Source organism: Stomoxys calcitrans, chromosome 3 (genome assembly GCF_963082655.1).
Source record: "Stomoxys calcitrans chromosome 3, idStoCalc2.1, whole genome shotgun sequence".
NCBI classification, from domain to species: Eukaryota; Metazoa; Arthropoda; class Insecta; order Diptera; family Muscidae; genus Stomoxys; species Stomoxys calcitrans.
In genome coordinates, this window is record NC_081554.1 from 199,257,207 (window position 1) to 199,273,235 (window position 16,029).

General features: G+C 39.3%; 1 protein-coding gene and 1 long non-coding RNA gene across 7 annotated transcripts in view; one reads left to right on the forward strand and one right to left on the reverse strand.

Moving 5' to 3' along the window:
• Positions 1–16,029, forward strand: part of LOC106082858 (rho GTPase-activating protein gacF) — a 167,281-nt gene that overhangs the window by 34,867 nt on the left and 116,385 nt on the right. The window lies entirely within an intron of this gene.
• The window catches only part of LOC106082860 (uncharacterized), a 43,025-nt gene that overhangs the window by 1,387 nt on the left and 25,609 nt on the right, over positions 1–16,029 (reverse strand). Inside the window, exon 2 of one of the 5 annotated variants that reach the window (XR_009397600.1) lies at positions 14,189–14,223. The exons of the other annotated variants lie outside the window; for them this stretch is intronic. This is a non-coding gene — a long non-coding RNA (uncharacterized LOC106082860). The remainder of the gene's footprint in view (positions 1–14,188; positions 14,224–16,029) is intronic. 5 annotated transcript variants of the gene reach the window in all.

The window sequence follows — 16,029 nt, forward strand, 5'->3', positions numbered from 1 at the left end:
TTCATTCCATACATTTCACGGAAACTACCAGATACTTTTTTCACGATTTTGTTTCAATGGGGATTCTGGCAAAAGTATTAAATGAATGTCCATCTAAATCAAAAGTGTTCGGATTAAAAAAAAGGACTCATTGTTTTTCAATAGCTTTTCGGAATAACAGTGATTCATTCCATACATTTCACGGAAACTACCAGATACTTTTTTCACGATTTTGTTTCTATGGGGATTCTGGCAAAAGTATCAAATGAATGTCCATCTAAATCAAAAGTGTTCGGAATAAAAAAAAAGGACTCATTGTTTAAGTTAATTTTTTGAACAAATCACAAAAATATAATTCCAAATTTACTTTACTTTACTTTAATTGGTCCCCCAGGCAAACATAGAATATCATTCCAAGCGCCTCGATCTTCTGCGCTCCTCCTATAATCGTTGACACCAAGATTTGAGGTTTCTCACCACTTGATCTTTCCATTGGGCTCTTCGCCATTCCAGTTTGCGCGGAAGCTTCTTCATTCATTCTGACAACATGACCCAGACAACGAAAACATTGTAATTTGATACGTTTAACTATGCTTACGTCGTCATACAGTTTGTAGTTCATACGACGCCGATACTCTCCATTAATACAAACTGGTCCATAAATTTTACGAAGAATCTTTCTCTCAAACACTCCAAGCACTACCTCCTCCGCTTTTACAAGTACCCATGTATAAAACTCAAAATTTAACAAAAAAACGAGCTAAGTACGGCTCGATCTAGTCTTATAAACCCTTCACCGTGGATGACATTTGTCAAGTTCTTTGTACGGGTTCTCTTTATAGGCAGAATCTTAAAAAATATAATGTGAGGTGAAATAAATGGTTATGTACTGTTTTCTGTATATGCTCAAGAAGTTAAATCATAGACCATAAGACTGATTCAGGTCACATTTCAAAATTTCAGCCAAATCAAATAAGAATTGCGCCCATAAGAAATAAAATCGGTTTAAATATGGTCTATATCCACATCTGAACCCATATAGTCTAGTTGCGATCCCCAAAGACATACATCAGTAAGATTTATCTGGAATTTCAAACTACTTCCTTGGGCAGCGGATATTAAAACAATGCAAGCTTTAAGAAAGGTGCGTGAAGGTATTACAAATATATAGAGGGCTTGGGTAGAACATGTGCGTTCTTCAAAACGTGAGACAAATTTAAATATTTTTTGGGAGCGGCCCCTAAAACTTGGTACCAATCCCTAATACTATTTTATTTATTTAAATCCCATATATTTCCGATCAGTAAACTTTTCCGTATGGCAGTTTTTGGAGATGCGGCTATTTTTGTAAGGCGACTTTCTTAAGACCTGTTGGCAAATTTTGTTATAAGTTTCTTATTTCGATCTTATATTTAAGTGATATCCGCCACCATTACCAAGTCCATAACGAGATGCCAAACGACAACTTAGACATCCTCGGTTAAGTACTATGGGTAGCTAGCACTTCATTTTTCAGGCAATGAAATCCACCGAATAAACGGGGTCGGTCTTTTACTGTCGCAGAAGGCAAAACGTACTTTTCTATCATACAATGTCACATCTAAACGCATTATGACACCAATATTAAATTAAAAAATCTGCAAAATATCTATTGTACAATGTTACGCGCCAGCCAAACCCGATGACAACGAAACAAAGGATCAATTCTATTCCCAACTGATTTCAGTGACACGCTCTCTACAAAAAGGAGACATTAAACTTGTTATGGGGGACTTTAATGCCAAGGTGAGCAATAACAATAATAATCTACAATTAATCATGGGAATGCAAGGACTTGCCAATAACAGGAATGACAACGGCGACAGATTTGTTGATTTCTGCGTACGAAACTGGCTCTTTATTGGAAGCACAAAATTTCCCCATAAAAATATACACAAATATACTTGGGAATCATCAGACGAAAACACCCGTAACCAAATCGACCATATACTTATCAGCAAACTCTTTCTGAAGACGTGGAGCCCACATCGATCGCGATCAGTGGCCACTTTAGTGGCCACTCTACGTCTACGCCCAGCGGTCGTGAAAAGGACTCAAACCAAAACGCACAGAGTTCATCCTTTTTCACCTAAAAAATCTGCAAAACTATGTGCGAATACAAGACAGCATTAACTGAGAAGCTACATTATATCATCCAGAAATGGACCAACAAAACAGCTGCATGTACGGAGACGGCCACCTCTATCATAGGTACTGATAGACGATCCTAAAAACCATGGATAAGCAACGAAACTATAGAGGAAATAAAACACCTGAAACGTCTATGCAACGCTTTGCTATGGGCAAAATCAAGTGTAACAAAAACCGCAGCCAGGACTGAATATCGCACCTCCGCCTCGCTGGTCAAACGCCTTGTTTGCAGAGATAAGCAAATATATTTTAATATGCTAGCCGAAAATTCAGCAACTGGTGGAAACATGCGTGGTATTTACAAGTCAATAAAACAAATGAACAGCAATAATATAAGGGCAACGCCAATGACGACGGATCGGAATTAACCGCACCCGAACAGCAATTAGAGCGATGGCGCGGATTTTTCTGCCTCGAAGGACCAGCAACCGAGGACGTAAGCTCTGACCCTCCTAATCCCCTTAGGCGCTGAAACCCACGCAGGGATATATCTACAGCCCCACCCACCTGCGAAGAAATGAAGCCGTTCTGGTCTCATGCATAAACGGCAAATCTACCGGTCCTGACAACGTATTTGCCGAACCGTTGTGGTATGGGGCACATTCCATAGCTCAACCGATCCCCCCAATAATTACAGAGGCCTGGGATAAAAACGCTGTCCCCTCGGAATGAAACAAAGCGGCGAAAGCCGGACAATGACAAGGGAAATGCTCCAACGTCTCATCATCTCCCCCGCATGCCCTACACATGCTATCACTTGCCGCACCGTTTTTACATAGGTGAGCTCGTAGTCCTATGTGTCCCGTTGAGAGAGAAATCGGATCGGAATTAACCGTATCCGAATAGCAATTAAAACGATGGCGCGGATTTTTTAGCCTCGAAGGACCAGCAACCGAGGACGTAAGCTCCGACCCTCCTAATCCCCCTGTGCGCTGAAACCCACGCAGGGATATATCTACAGCCCCACCCACCTGCGAAAAAAATGAAGAAGTCTCAGTTTTTACACGATTTGGTTGAAATTTGGTACGTCAAGTATACTTAAACCTTCCTCGCATACGCCTTATACACCGATTCCACGATAAGACTTCTTGGGCTGCCAGTGGTCTTAATCAATACCCTAACCATTTTTCGAAATAAACCACATATAAACGTTTTAAGTACCATACATTTTTCGACGATTGGAGCTGGGAGTTGATTTTGTAGTATATTGAACTCCTCTAAGTTGTTTTTGCAGGCTTGTCACAACATGTCTTAAGATCAAAATGGATTCCTTAAGAATTCTGCGTTCTTCGGTAACATTTTGCTTACATATCGTGGTCATTCTTCGGTTCGTAAATTCTCCCTTGTACACTTAAATCTGTATGCTTGTAATTATATGTCCCTGGTGGGTGGCCAACACCATCACACATCCTTAAACACAACCATGCACACTAAAACATACGAAATATGTACTTCTTTAAGCAACTGCATATTTCATCAAGTGCATCTGCATTTCTCAAATATGGCAGTGCGTTCCCTCTCTGCATGGTAAAGTAAAGATGCATGCAAGTGGGTAAAGAACCAAACAATGGCAGCACGAACATGCATGTGTTGGGCAATGGGCCGAGGTCGATGTGGATGTGGGGGTTACATTTACTTGCATTCTAATACATTCAAGGAGTCACTTGGATGCAAAGTCATATTTTTTATAGGCAGCACTCCGAACAAAATCCTAAGACATTCAAATACAAACACAAATCACAAATACGCACCAAGCAAAGCCAAAATGAGTTACCGTTCAAGAACCAGAAACACACATAGACACCAATACTCATACACAGATACCTAGCTATGCAAGTTTCTTAATACCTATATACATACTGACAAATGTATTTTTCTGTTGTGTTCTTAAAATCATGCATATGCACATAGGCCCAAGAACTAGCTTTTCTTTCTTGGATACTTCGTTGGGCAGGGGGGAGGGTGAGGGTGAGAGTGAAGGTAGTTGCAATTTGTTGTTACAGATAGGCAACAAATGGCATGCCTTAAAACACTCACACATAACCCTCGCTACATCCACATTCATATGCCCAGGCTTCTCTTTTTAATTTAAATGCAGTTCTTTCTTAACTGCTCTTCCATCTCAGGAGTTTTGTCCGAAATGCATTGCATTAACCTCAGAGATACGCATCCCGCTTTCCAGCCCATCAATCGGGGGTCTGTGTGTATGCAGGATCTGGACTTACAAAGACAAAATTGTATGCATCTTGCATCTTGAATAGTAGGCCTTCATAACATGCATACTTTTATGCATGCATAATCAATGCAATAGGCCATTTTTTGAGCCCACTTTGTGGCCATATCATAAATTATATATAAATGCATTATATAATGACCATTTTAAATATATACTCCTCTCAAGTATGTACGACATCAAATTATTTATGTAGTGCATTTTATATAATATTTGAGCAAAATTAGACATATTTATGTGCGTGCAAATGCACCTGGAAAATTTTTTAGACGACAACCCCCAAACGCCAAGAGGATCAAGAAGGTGGCATCGTGGCTGTATAGGACAGACCACAACGAAGCACTGCTGATTTTCTGGCATGAAAATAAATAGGACTTACACTAAACAGCATGTATGTATATATATGTATGTGTGTGTGTGTATTGTTATTTGTATATATGTGGAAATACATACATAAATGTTATATTAAATGCAAAATCTTAAGTCATGCACAGGCACAAAAAAGAACTTTTTGCCTTTGTTTCAAAATATCCTTTTTATAAAATGCTCCTTGGCGTCGAACAAAGGCATGTTTACTATCATGAATGTATTCAAAGATATTTCGATGCAAATCCATTTATGAATGCAGATATGTAAGTGTGTACATGCATAGTACATATAGTCATATGAGCACAAACACTTACTCAGTTTTATTAAAAATGTCATAAAATGCATATTTGCCAATTATTTGCTACCAAAATTACAATTTTGATTAACTCAGAAAATTATTTTGTCATCTGTTTTACTTCCAAGCAATAAATTAAAAATTAATTTCGTTGAAAATCTTAGGATAGTGTATTCAAACCATATCGTAGTAGTATCTTAAATTAATAATTTCATTGAAAACTTGGATAAACGATATGTAAGGCTGCTATATCTTAATCTGATTCGATTTTGCACACGTATTGAGATGCAATGAAAATACCTCACGCCGATTTTGTACATGTATTGGGATGCCCCAAAATTTCAATATAAGTTTCGTATTCTACTCTCAAGTATCATTCGTTTGAATGACATGTTGTCCCGGTCGGCTTGCATGTTCGTTTGAGATGGTTTTTAAGGTGTTACTTGTTGTTTGAAACTTGACTTCAAATTTGTATATAAGTTTCGTATTCTACTGCAAATTACCTTTCATTTGATGCCCATATTGTATCGTTCTTTGGGTGGGTTTTATGGTTGGTCGTCCCGCACAGTTATTTGACCCCAAAGTTTTTTACCAATTTTGTGTGTTTTGGGTTACTATAATGGGGCATACAAAATTTCGCTTAAATCGATGTACCCATCTCCGAAATCTGGCGTTTCGGAAAATTGGGGTCAGGGGGAGCATTCGCCCTCCTCACGGATATCATAAAATGAGGTACTCTATATCCACTCTATATCAGAAAATTATTTTGTCATCTGTTTTACTTCCAAGCAATAAATTAAAAATTAATTTCGTTGAAAATCTTAGGATAGTGTATTCAAACCATATCGTAGTAGTATCTTAAATTAATAATTTCATTGAAAACTTGGATAAACGATATGTAAGGCTGCTATATCTTAATCTGATTCGATTTTGCACACGTATTGAGATGCAATGAAAATACCTCACGCCGATTTTGTACATGTATTGGGATGCCCCAAAATTTCAATATAAGTTTCGTATTCTACTCTCAAGTATCATTCGTTTGAATGACATGTTGTCCCGGTCGGCTTGCATGTTCGTTTGAGATGGTTTTTAAGGTGTTACTTGTTGTTTGAAACTTGACTTCAAATTTGTATATAAGTTTCGTATTCTACTGCAAATTACCTTTCATTTGATGCCCATATTGTATCGTTCTTTGGGTGGGTTTTATGGTTGGTCGTCCCGCACAGTTATTTGACCCCAAAGTTTTTTACCAATTTTGTGTGTTTTGGGTTACTATAATGGGGCATACAAAATTTCGCTTAAATCGATGTACCCATCTCCGAAATCTGGCGTTTCGGAAAATTGGGGTCAGGGGGAGCATTCGCCCTCCTCACGGATATCATAAAATGAGGTACTCTATATCCATGGGGGCATCCTCTACCATATGCGAAAATTTCATAAACATCGGTCCAGCCGTTTTTGAGTTTATAGGTATAACCTGATATAGCTTTCATATAAGCAGATCTGCCGATTTGACTTCGTGAGGCCCTCCAATCAACTATCAACAAAGAAAATGTCAAATTACACTAAGCAACAGCCGACATGAGCGAATGCTCAAGCGATAGTTAAGCATAAGTAGCAATTTGAAAATGCACAACCTTGGTGGCCAGCGAACACTTACGCTAAATATTTGTATGTATTAGCAATAAGTGTATTGAAAAGATTGATTTTGGGGAACCATTGAATGACACCGGCAGAGCCGACATGTTCAATAAAGTAATGTCATCAGGCATATATATGCCTAATTCCGAAATGGCGATCCTGCCCACTTTGCGTATATAAATGTCGCAATTGATCCTGATTTGCTTCAATTAGCAAAACATCATTGCGTTGTCATCCGCAATATATTAGAGGATACTGCCAAGACTGTCCGGACAGTTCGGTCCAAGAAATTCGAAATACTAAAGGCTGAACCCTTGCGAAAACTTCTTTTTATTTCCACATAAAAGGCAATTTCGCTGAAATTTGGCACAGTGTGGTGTGTTAGATCTTCAACATCCGCGTTCAATATAGCCCCCATCGGTCTATATTTGGATATAGCTGCCATATATACCGATCTCCCGATGTAAGGTTTTACACCCATAATAAGTCATAATAATTGATCAACCAATTGCCCTCAAATGTAGAACAATGAATTGTGTTAGGTCCCTCGGCATTCGAACCGTGTATGGTCAAGATCGGGTTATATTTAGATATAGCTGCCATATATACCGATCTCCCGATGTAAGTTCTTGGGGTCATAAACGCACGTTTATGCCTCAATTTTGTTAAAATTTGATACGGCAGGCTGTGTTAGGCTCTTCAGCATTCGTGCTCAATATGGCCGAGATCGGTCTATATTTAGATAAAGCTGCATTATAAACCGATCTCCCGATATGAGGCTTTTGATCTATAAAAGGCGCATTTATTGTTCGATTCCGCTAAAAATTGACATAGTGAGCCTTTTTCAGCTCTTCGACATTCTTGCCCTATATAGTTCAGATCGGTCTATATTTCGATACAGCTGCCATATAAAGGGTGATTTTTTAAGAGCTATAGGAAAGTTTTTCAACAAAAAAAAACATAAAATTCAGAAAAATTCCTGTTCTTTTTGAATTGATAGAACGGTCCATATAATTTTATCTTTGTAGATTCATGCAAATGTTGACCGTGAATGATCTAGGCTGCCAGTTGACCGGTCCCTAACATGAAATAAAATGTTCACCGAATTCACCTCTCAATAAGTGGTAACAAGAAGCTCCTTCCATACTTGATTCCTATTTAATTATTTTGATAACCGCTTTTTCGATTAATAATTTGACCCACTCTAATGTATTTTCAGTTCATTCTTAACCGATCAGCAATTTTAAGTGGAATAGGATAACAAATGGAAATAAGTATGAGAGAGATATTTTAACGGAAGTTAAAATAGAAATAATTGAGGTTTTACGAGGGCTGCTTTATAAATTTCTAACCTAATAGGAGGGTTGCCTTTTATATTTCGGCATTAGAGAACACAAAAATCAATATTAATCATCGAAAATAGCTTTATTGTTTTTCAAAATATTCCCCATTAAAATCGATACACTTTTGTATGCGTTTTAGCCAATTGTCGGAGCACTTTTGCCACTCTGATTGAAAATATCTCCAAAACATGTATTCAGAACGCATCACCTGCTTATTCAGGTTCGGGACCTTTTTTTCCACGTACAGGAATAAAAAGAAGTCATTCGGCGCCAAGTCAGTACTATACGATGGATAACTCATCAAATTGATGTTTGGAGTGCTCAAAAACGCAGTTGTTTCGTATTTTTGGAGCATTTCTCTCGACCAATCGAAACGAGCCTTTTTTGAGCGGTTGACAAATTGTGTGGGACCCAACGCGAACAAATTTGTTGACGGTCAAATGTCCATGCTATATTGAATGCATGCTGGTCCCACTAATGCCTAAGGTTGTCTCAATCTCACCATAGATCACATCACGATCTTGCAATATCAGTTGGAACAACAATTGATTTTGGACGACCTTAACGAAGTTCGTCTTGGAGTGAACTGCGAACTCGGTTGAATTCACCATACCATCTTTAAACACTGGTCCGTGATGGAGCTTCATCGCTAAAAAATTAATTAAGTTTATCGATGCACTGTTGTTGAGTTAATCCACGTCGAAAGTTGTAAAAAATAACCGCACGGAAATGTTCGTGATTTAATTCCATTTTTTGAGCGAGATTTAACACAAAAAGCGCCCGTATGTCAAACCATTCTGAGTACGTTTAATCTCAAACATGCTAAGCTTTACGATAGAGCTGTAAGTTACTGATTGCAACACAAGGGTTGTTCAAACCCGAAATATAAAAGGTAACCCTCGTAATGAAAATGCAAATAAGTCGATAAGTCATTGGGTGCAACTATACCGTGGGGTGCGCTGTACAGTGCGAACGGCCCATCAATTCGACGCCGGTGTGTGAGAGCTCGCATTTATCCCAAGACTTCAAGACTGTGGTGTACTACTCACATCTTTCAATATCAGTTGGCGCACAGCATGAATTGTTTTTGGAACAACATGCTGGTTGGAACAACAACTGATTTTGGACGACCTTCACGAAATTCGTCTTGGAGTGAACTACGACATCGGTTGAATTCACCATATCATTGAAAACGCTGGTTTTTGATGGAGCTTCATCGCCAAAAATTTAATTAAGTTCTTACGTGCTATTGTTAGCTGTTGTTGAGTTAATCCACGTCGAAAGTTGTAATAACAAATCGAACGAAAATGACGATTTAATTACATTTTTTGAGCGAGATGAATCTTTTAAGTTACTGTAAAACAAATGCTAAGCTTTACGATAGAGCTGTCAGTTACAGATTGCAACACAAGGGTTGTTCAATCCCGAAATATAAAAGGTAAACCTCGTAATGAAAATGCAAAAAGTCGATAAGTCATTGGGTGCTACTGTACAGTGGGGTGCGCTGTACAGTGCGGACGACCCATCATTTCGACGTTTTGGCCCATCAAAAAGGCGCTGGTTTGAGCCGATGTATGAGAGCTCCCATTTCTCTCTTCTTCAGGCAATCAAACTGTGGTATACCACTCAAAATTGTCCGTCCTACGATGCGCAAGCGTTTTGCCGAAGAAACAGGGTACCATTTGCTTCAATGTGCTTCTTTCACGAACAATTTTCGGATTTGGGTCGTCTTCGAAGACCCACACGGTCGATTGTTGTTTTGTTTCGGGCTCATACGCATAGATCCACTATTCGCCAACTGTGACGATTTTATCAAAGTACTTTCAAGCTCCGCGATCATATATTTTTAATTTTTCTTAGCACTAATCGTCACGAGCCTTTTGTTTTCTTGAATGATTGTCAAATTGTGCGGAATCCAGTCAGAACAAACGTTTTTTACGGCAAGTTTTTCATGCAATATCGAATGTGTACTGGTTAAAGAAATACTCAAGGGTACCTATATCTTAGGGTTGGTACTCTATGCGGCTTTTTACGTGAACAACTGTCAAACTCTATATAAAAAAACATGTGAAACAAATAAATGCCTTTTTTAGCGTGCCCGCCTACGACGCTGAACACCTGGGTTCGAATCGAGGCGAGACAATCAGAAACAATTTTCAGCGTTGGCTTTCCGCTCCCAATGCTGGCAGCATTTGTGTGGTAATATGCAATGTAAAACTTCTCTCCAAAGAGGTGTCGCACTGCGGCACGCCGTTCGGATTCGGCTATAAAAAGGATGCCCCTTATCATTGAGCTTAAACTTGAATCGGACTGCACTCATTGATAGGTGTGAAGTTTGCCCCTGTTCCTTAGTGAAATGTTCATGGGCAAAATTTTTATATTAGCTTAAAAGGAGCACTTAAACACATTTAATTCTTGTGCAATAATAATGCAAGATTGAATTTAAAAAAAAAATGATATTTTGTTGAAGTTTTTCGTATGTCACATGATGATCATGTATTATTAGTACACGTACGGCATCAATGTTCTCTGGTACAACGACCGTTTTTGGACGACCTTCACGGAATTCTATTTGAGCAAGCGTCGGCCACGGCTGAATTAATTTAATCAGTTTTTGGCAGTGCGATAGGAAGGTGCTTCATCAGCATACAAAGATTTAAGTTCATCTATGCACTCTCGTCGTGATAATCCACGACGAAAGTCGTAAAAAATTATCGAACGAAAATTTTCAGGATTTCAATTCATTATACCCACTTCATTCCATTTGCAACACAACTATCAATTTCCGACCCTATAAAGTATATACATTTCAGATCGTCGTAAAATTCTAAGACAATTTAACGATGTCCGTGTGTCTGTCCGTCCGTCTGTTGTAATCACTCTACTGCCTTGAAAAATTGAGACAATGAACTGAAATTTGGCACAGATACGTCTTTTTGATGCACGCTGGTTAAGTTCTTCAACGGGCCAAATCAGACCATATTTGGATATAGCTGCTATATAGACCGATCTGCCGATAAAGGGTCTAATAGCCTTAATTATTTTTTATTTTTTATCCGATTTCGCTGAAATTTGAAACTATGGGTAGTTTTAAGTCTCCCGACATCCGTCTCAAATATGGTTCGGATCGGACTATATTTAGATGTAGCTGCCATACAGAACAATCTCCTAATAAAGAATATGAAGCCAATAAAAACATTATTTTTTATCCGATTTCGCTGAAATTTAGGACACCCGCCATCTGACCCAAATATGATTAAGATCGAACTATATTTAGATATAGCTGTCATATAGACCGATATGCCGATTAAGGGTCTGCAGCTCATAAAAGGTTTATTTATTACCCGATTTTGTTGAAATTTGGAATACAAAATTAAACAGTAACTTAAATTTTGTGTTTTTTGTTAAACTAATTTTTTTCAAGTCACTGTAATCCCCACAAATGATGATCGTACGTCAAAACGTTCAAAGTGCGTTTGTGCTAGAAAGTACCAAACTTTCGATTGGAAATGTCATATTGCATCTGACAACACTTGGTGCAGCCTAGACAGCTCATATCTAATTAATGGAAAAATCGCAGGCTTCTATAGGCAGTCCTCCAAATATGGTTTTTTCGGGGGCACAAAATTTTGCCTAGGCTGCAAAAAACTTATTTGTGGCCCGAATATTGATCTTTTTTCTATAAATATAATTGTGAAGTATTACAATTTTACTACTATACCCGTTTATAGTAATTATAAAATGAATCTGTACCGATTTCTTCTGAAACAAAACACATCGCAAGTCAGTAATTGTAAAATAATGCTGAACCGGTTTTAAAAAAAAAATGGCAAGAAGGCGATATGTGTAACGATGCAAAATATCATAGAAACTCAATCAATATCTCCTTGCATGGCCAACCAACAGTCGTAGCGACTGTCATCGTCGCCAATGCAACCATACAACCGTCACCAATGCCCCACACCTCCCTTAGCCCGCTTTGGTGCTTTACAAGAAATAGCAAAAAATAGACGAAATAACACACAGTGGTCGTCAAAAAGTAATTAGATTCTTGGAAATTACATAAGCCCTAAAATACTGTCCCAGGGAACCAGCCAGGGCAACAACAACAATAACAGCAACCACTCCAACAATAGTAAAACTGAACGGATGAACGAATAAAGAACCCCAAGAAAAGGGAAAGGCAAGAGCCGACTGGCGATGGGTAAAGGACACCGAGCAACAGCAAAGGCAGGCAATTCCAGAATCGAGCAAAAATAAAGATGAACGACGCAGAAAATAACACGAATGTGCGTTAACTAAGCTCACACCCATGCGGGGCTCACGTTTCCGGCGTGTCTACCGACCAAATGAAATAAAAAGGAAAGTTATGGACACCCCGCCAACGGCCAATGCGCCCCCCACTCCTAGAACAGCCCCAACTCTGCAAGCGAGGAAACGGAAGAGGCAGCAACGCAACCAGGCGGACCAGCAGGGCTGGCCAAGGCGCAAAGAAAGTACGAGCAAAGTCTCTAATTCGAATGCCCCAAGTGGCAACGAACGTAACCGTATCTGGGCACCAGGGGCATGGAGGGCACCCCACTACCACAACTACTGCGACTACGACGACAACGATGATGATGATGATTCCCCTGCTATCAGCCAGCATGCCGTGTACGGGACAAAGCACATGGCAGGACACACCAACGTTATGCCGCCATGCCATGCCAACGAAAATAAAACAGTTAACACAAAGTAAAGTTGCAGGACGAATGTGCAAAGTGCGAGGACTCAACAATGACTACATCCATCTTTAGCTCACACCAACGCAATGCTCTCGACTGGGTGTCCCTGTATGTTTGGCCAAATGTGGGTAGTGGCTATACATATACCCGAGTCTGTGTGTCTGTGCGGACGGGTAAAGTATTTGTTTTCAGCGTTTGTGTTTGCCGTTAGAGTCCTTAGAGTTTGTCCTTAGTCCTGCGAGTGAGCTCAGTGCCAACACACCAAGACACTTATTAGACAATAAAGCGGGTCGGTCGGTCGGTTGGTCGTCCCACAACAAAGACAGCAAAACGAACTGCCGAACATCAGCCAGCAAGCAAGCAGATCTCTTTCCGAAAAATACAACAACAACCTTCTTAATCCTTTTTTTAATTTTTCCCTCCCCCAACTCCTTCAGGGGTGGGGAGGATAGCAAATTTCTCATACCTTCTAGCACCGAGAACACCTCTGCCCCGGTTTCTCTTGATGTCCCTTGGCTGCTATCCTTAAAACTGCCAAACAACTCAGTTCAACCTCCACCCCCAACTTCGGCCCAGCCATGCCCAACAACAAGCTTTACCCCTCTACACACTCAATCAAAAATAAATTTTCGTTGTTTGGAAAAATTATGTTTTTCTCCTGACCCTCTCCCGCCAAAGGATTGCAAAGGATTTCAACCATCCCACACACACACACACACCCAGATATACTTGCACACGCATTAAGCCACCCACTCCCTCACACCCCTTTCCATCCACACAGATTTTGTAAAACAACAGTTCGCAAGCACTGCAGCCATTGTCGAAGACCTGTTACAAATTTGTGGAGTAGGTCGGCGGGCATTTCGTTTTCTTCTCTTTTTTTTGTATCACAAAAATTTGCATTTTTTTCAAAAAACAAAAAAGTTGAAAAAGGGTTAAAATGTTTCGTTCTCCAGGAAAATGTTGAAGCTCTAAATGCCTTATAAAAGTCTGCGGCCTGGAGTAGCAACTCTATTCGGGAAGCATCACAAGGGTAAACTTATACTTGTGAAAGTAGACGTGGGTTGGAGTTGTTAAGGTAAAGATGGTATAATTAAGTGGACCCTTTTTTTCCGGGAATAAAAAGAACGAAAAAACACAAACACACACACACAGCAAAGTGCTTTGTCTTTTGCCAAGCAAGAAGAATAAGAGGGAAATTGGAAATGGAATTGAAATTGAGATTGAGATTTTCAAAGATTCCACGTTGCAAAAAAGAAACGGTGCTTCGGTTTCTACTCTCCCTTTTACTCTAAACTCTTAATCTTTCATTCAGATTTGAAATAATTAAATTTTTTTCTCGAAAAGTTGAAATGCTTACAAATTTCTGTAAAAAATTTAAAACTAAAGTCCTCAATATGTGCATAAGTACCTTCAGTCACACTTTTATTAATTATTGTTGACGGGCTAGAAAAAAAAAACAAAATAAAACTAAAATTAATTTTTTATATAAAAATCTCAAATATAAAACTCAAAGTGTGTTTGTTTGTCTGTCTGTTTGTTTGTTCTGAATAGACTCGAAAACAGCTGAACCCCATACCTCAAAAAAACCAACCAAAAATGAGAGTAAACAGATCGGGGCACTATGAAACACAAATTGCAGGTATTCGAGAGTTAAGTACTAACTTGATATAAAAAAATGGGTCTAGGTACCTAGGGGCCGGCCCTAGGTACCACAAAACCCCCTCAAATAGGCATATTGGAGATAATGACAATATGGGAATCAAACGAAAGGTATTAGGGTCTGAAAGGAGCAATAGGCTATAGAGTTTCTTGATATCGTAAGGGGGCGAACCCTTCCCCTAAACCCAAACTAATCACCCAAAAATAAAAGTGGACCGATCGGGACAACTTGGGACTCAAATGAAAGGTATTCCAGAGTAGATTACGAATATGACCTGGAAGGAGTAATATGCTTTATAATTTGTTGATATCGGAAGGGTGCGGACCCTCCCCCTTACCCCAAAAGCACCAACCAAAAATAAAAGTTGACTAATGGGACAATATGGGACTCAAATGAAGAGTAGAGTACGAATTTTGTATTAAAAATTTGGTCAAAGTACCTAGGGAGCCGCACTGACCCGAAAACCCACTCAAATCAGCATTTTGCACGATCATGACAATATGGCTCTCCAAAACCCCTCCCCTAATTGGAATATTTGCCAATCATAAAACACATATTTTGCGTGGTGCTAATGAAGGCGCAGCGGAGGGGGCTTGATTATTCGATTTTTGAAGGAGAGCTGATCCTCCCTCTGACCTCATTTCCAACAATGACAGATCTCAAAGATGAGTGACGTGATTAAAAAAACAAGTACAAGCGTGCTAAGTTTGGCCAGGCCGAATCTTTTATACCCTCCACCATGGTTCGCATTTGTCAAGTTCTTTTCCTGTCTCAAAGGCAAACAAAGGAACGAAAAGGATAAAAAAAATTGCTCTGCTATTGGCGCTACATCAAGTTCTAGTCCGATTCGGATCATAATGGAATGGATGTTGGAGACCATAGTAGAAGTCATTGTGTAAAATTTCAGCCAAATCGAATAAGAATTGCGCCCTTTAAGGGCTCAAAAAGTAAAATAGGGAGATCGTTTTATAGGGGAGCTTTATCTGGCTATAGACTATTCAGACCATATTTGACATGTATGTTGAAGTTCATGGAAGAAGCCGTTATACAAAAATTCATCCATTCAGATAATAATTGTGCCCTATAGAGGCTCAAAAAGTCAAGATCTCAGATCCATACATACTTTGCACAGTTGTTAGAAGTCATGACGAAACACGTCGCGCAAAATTTCAGCCAAATCGGATAGGTATTGCGCCCTTTAGTGGCTCAAGAAATCAAGACCCAAGATCGGTTTATATGGCAGCTATATCAAAACATGGACCGATATGGCCCATTTACAAATTTCAAGCGTCTAGCTTTACTCCTTGGAAAGATAGCGTGCTTTCGACAGACAGACGAACGGACATGGCTAGATCGACATAAAATGTCATGACGATCAAGAATATATATACTTTATGGGGTCTGAGATGAATATTTCAAGAAATTACAAACAGTATGACGAAATTAGTATACCCCCATCCTATGGTGGATGGGGGTATACTAAGCCAGCTCCTTCAAGCTGACTTAAAGACCAATTGAGATCATGTTGGATTCAAATAATGGTATGGAAGTGGAGAACAGCTATTTCAGAGGCATACATGTATACGCCA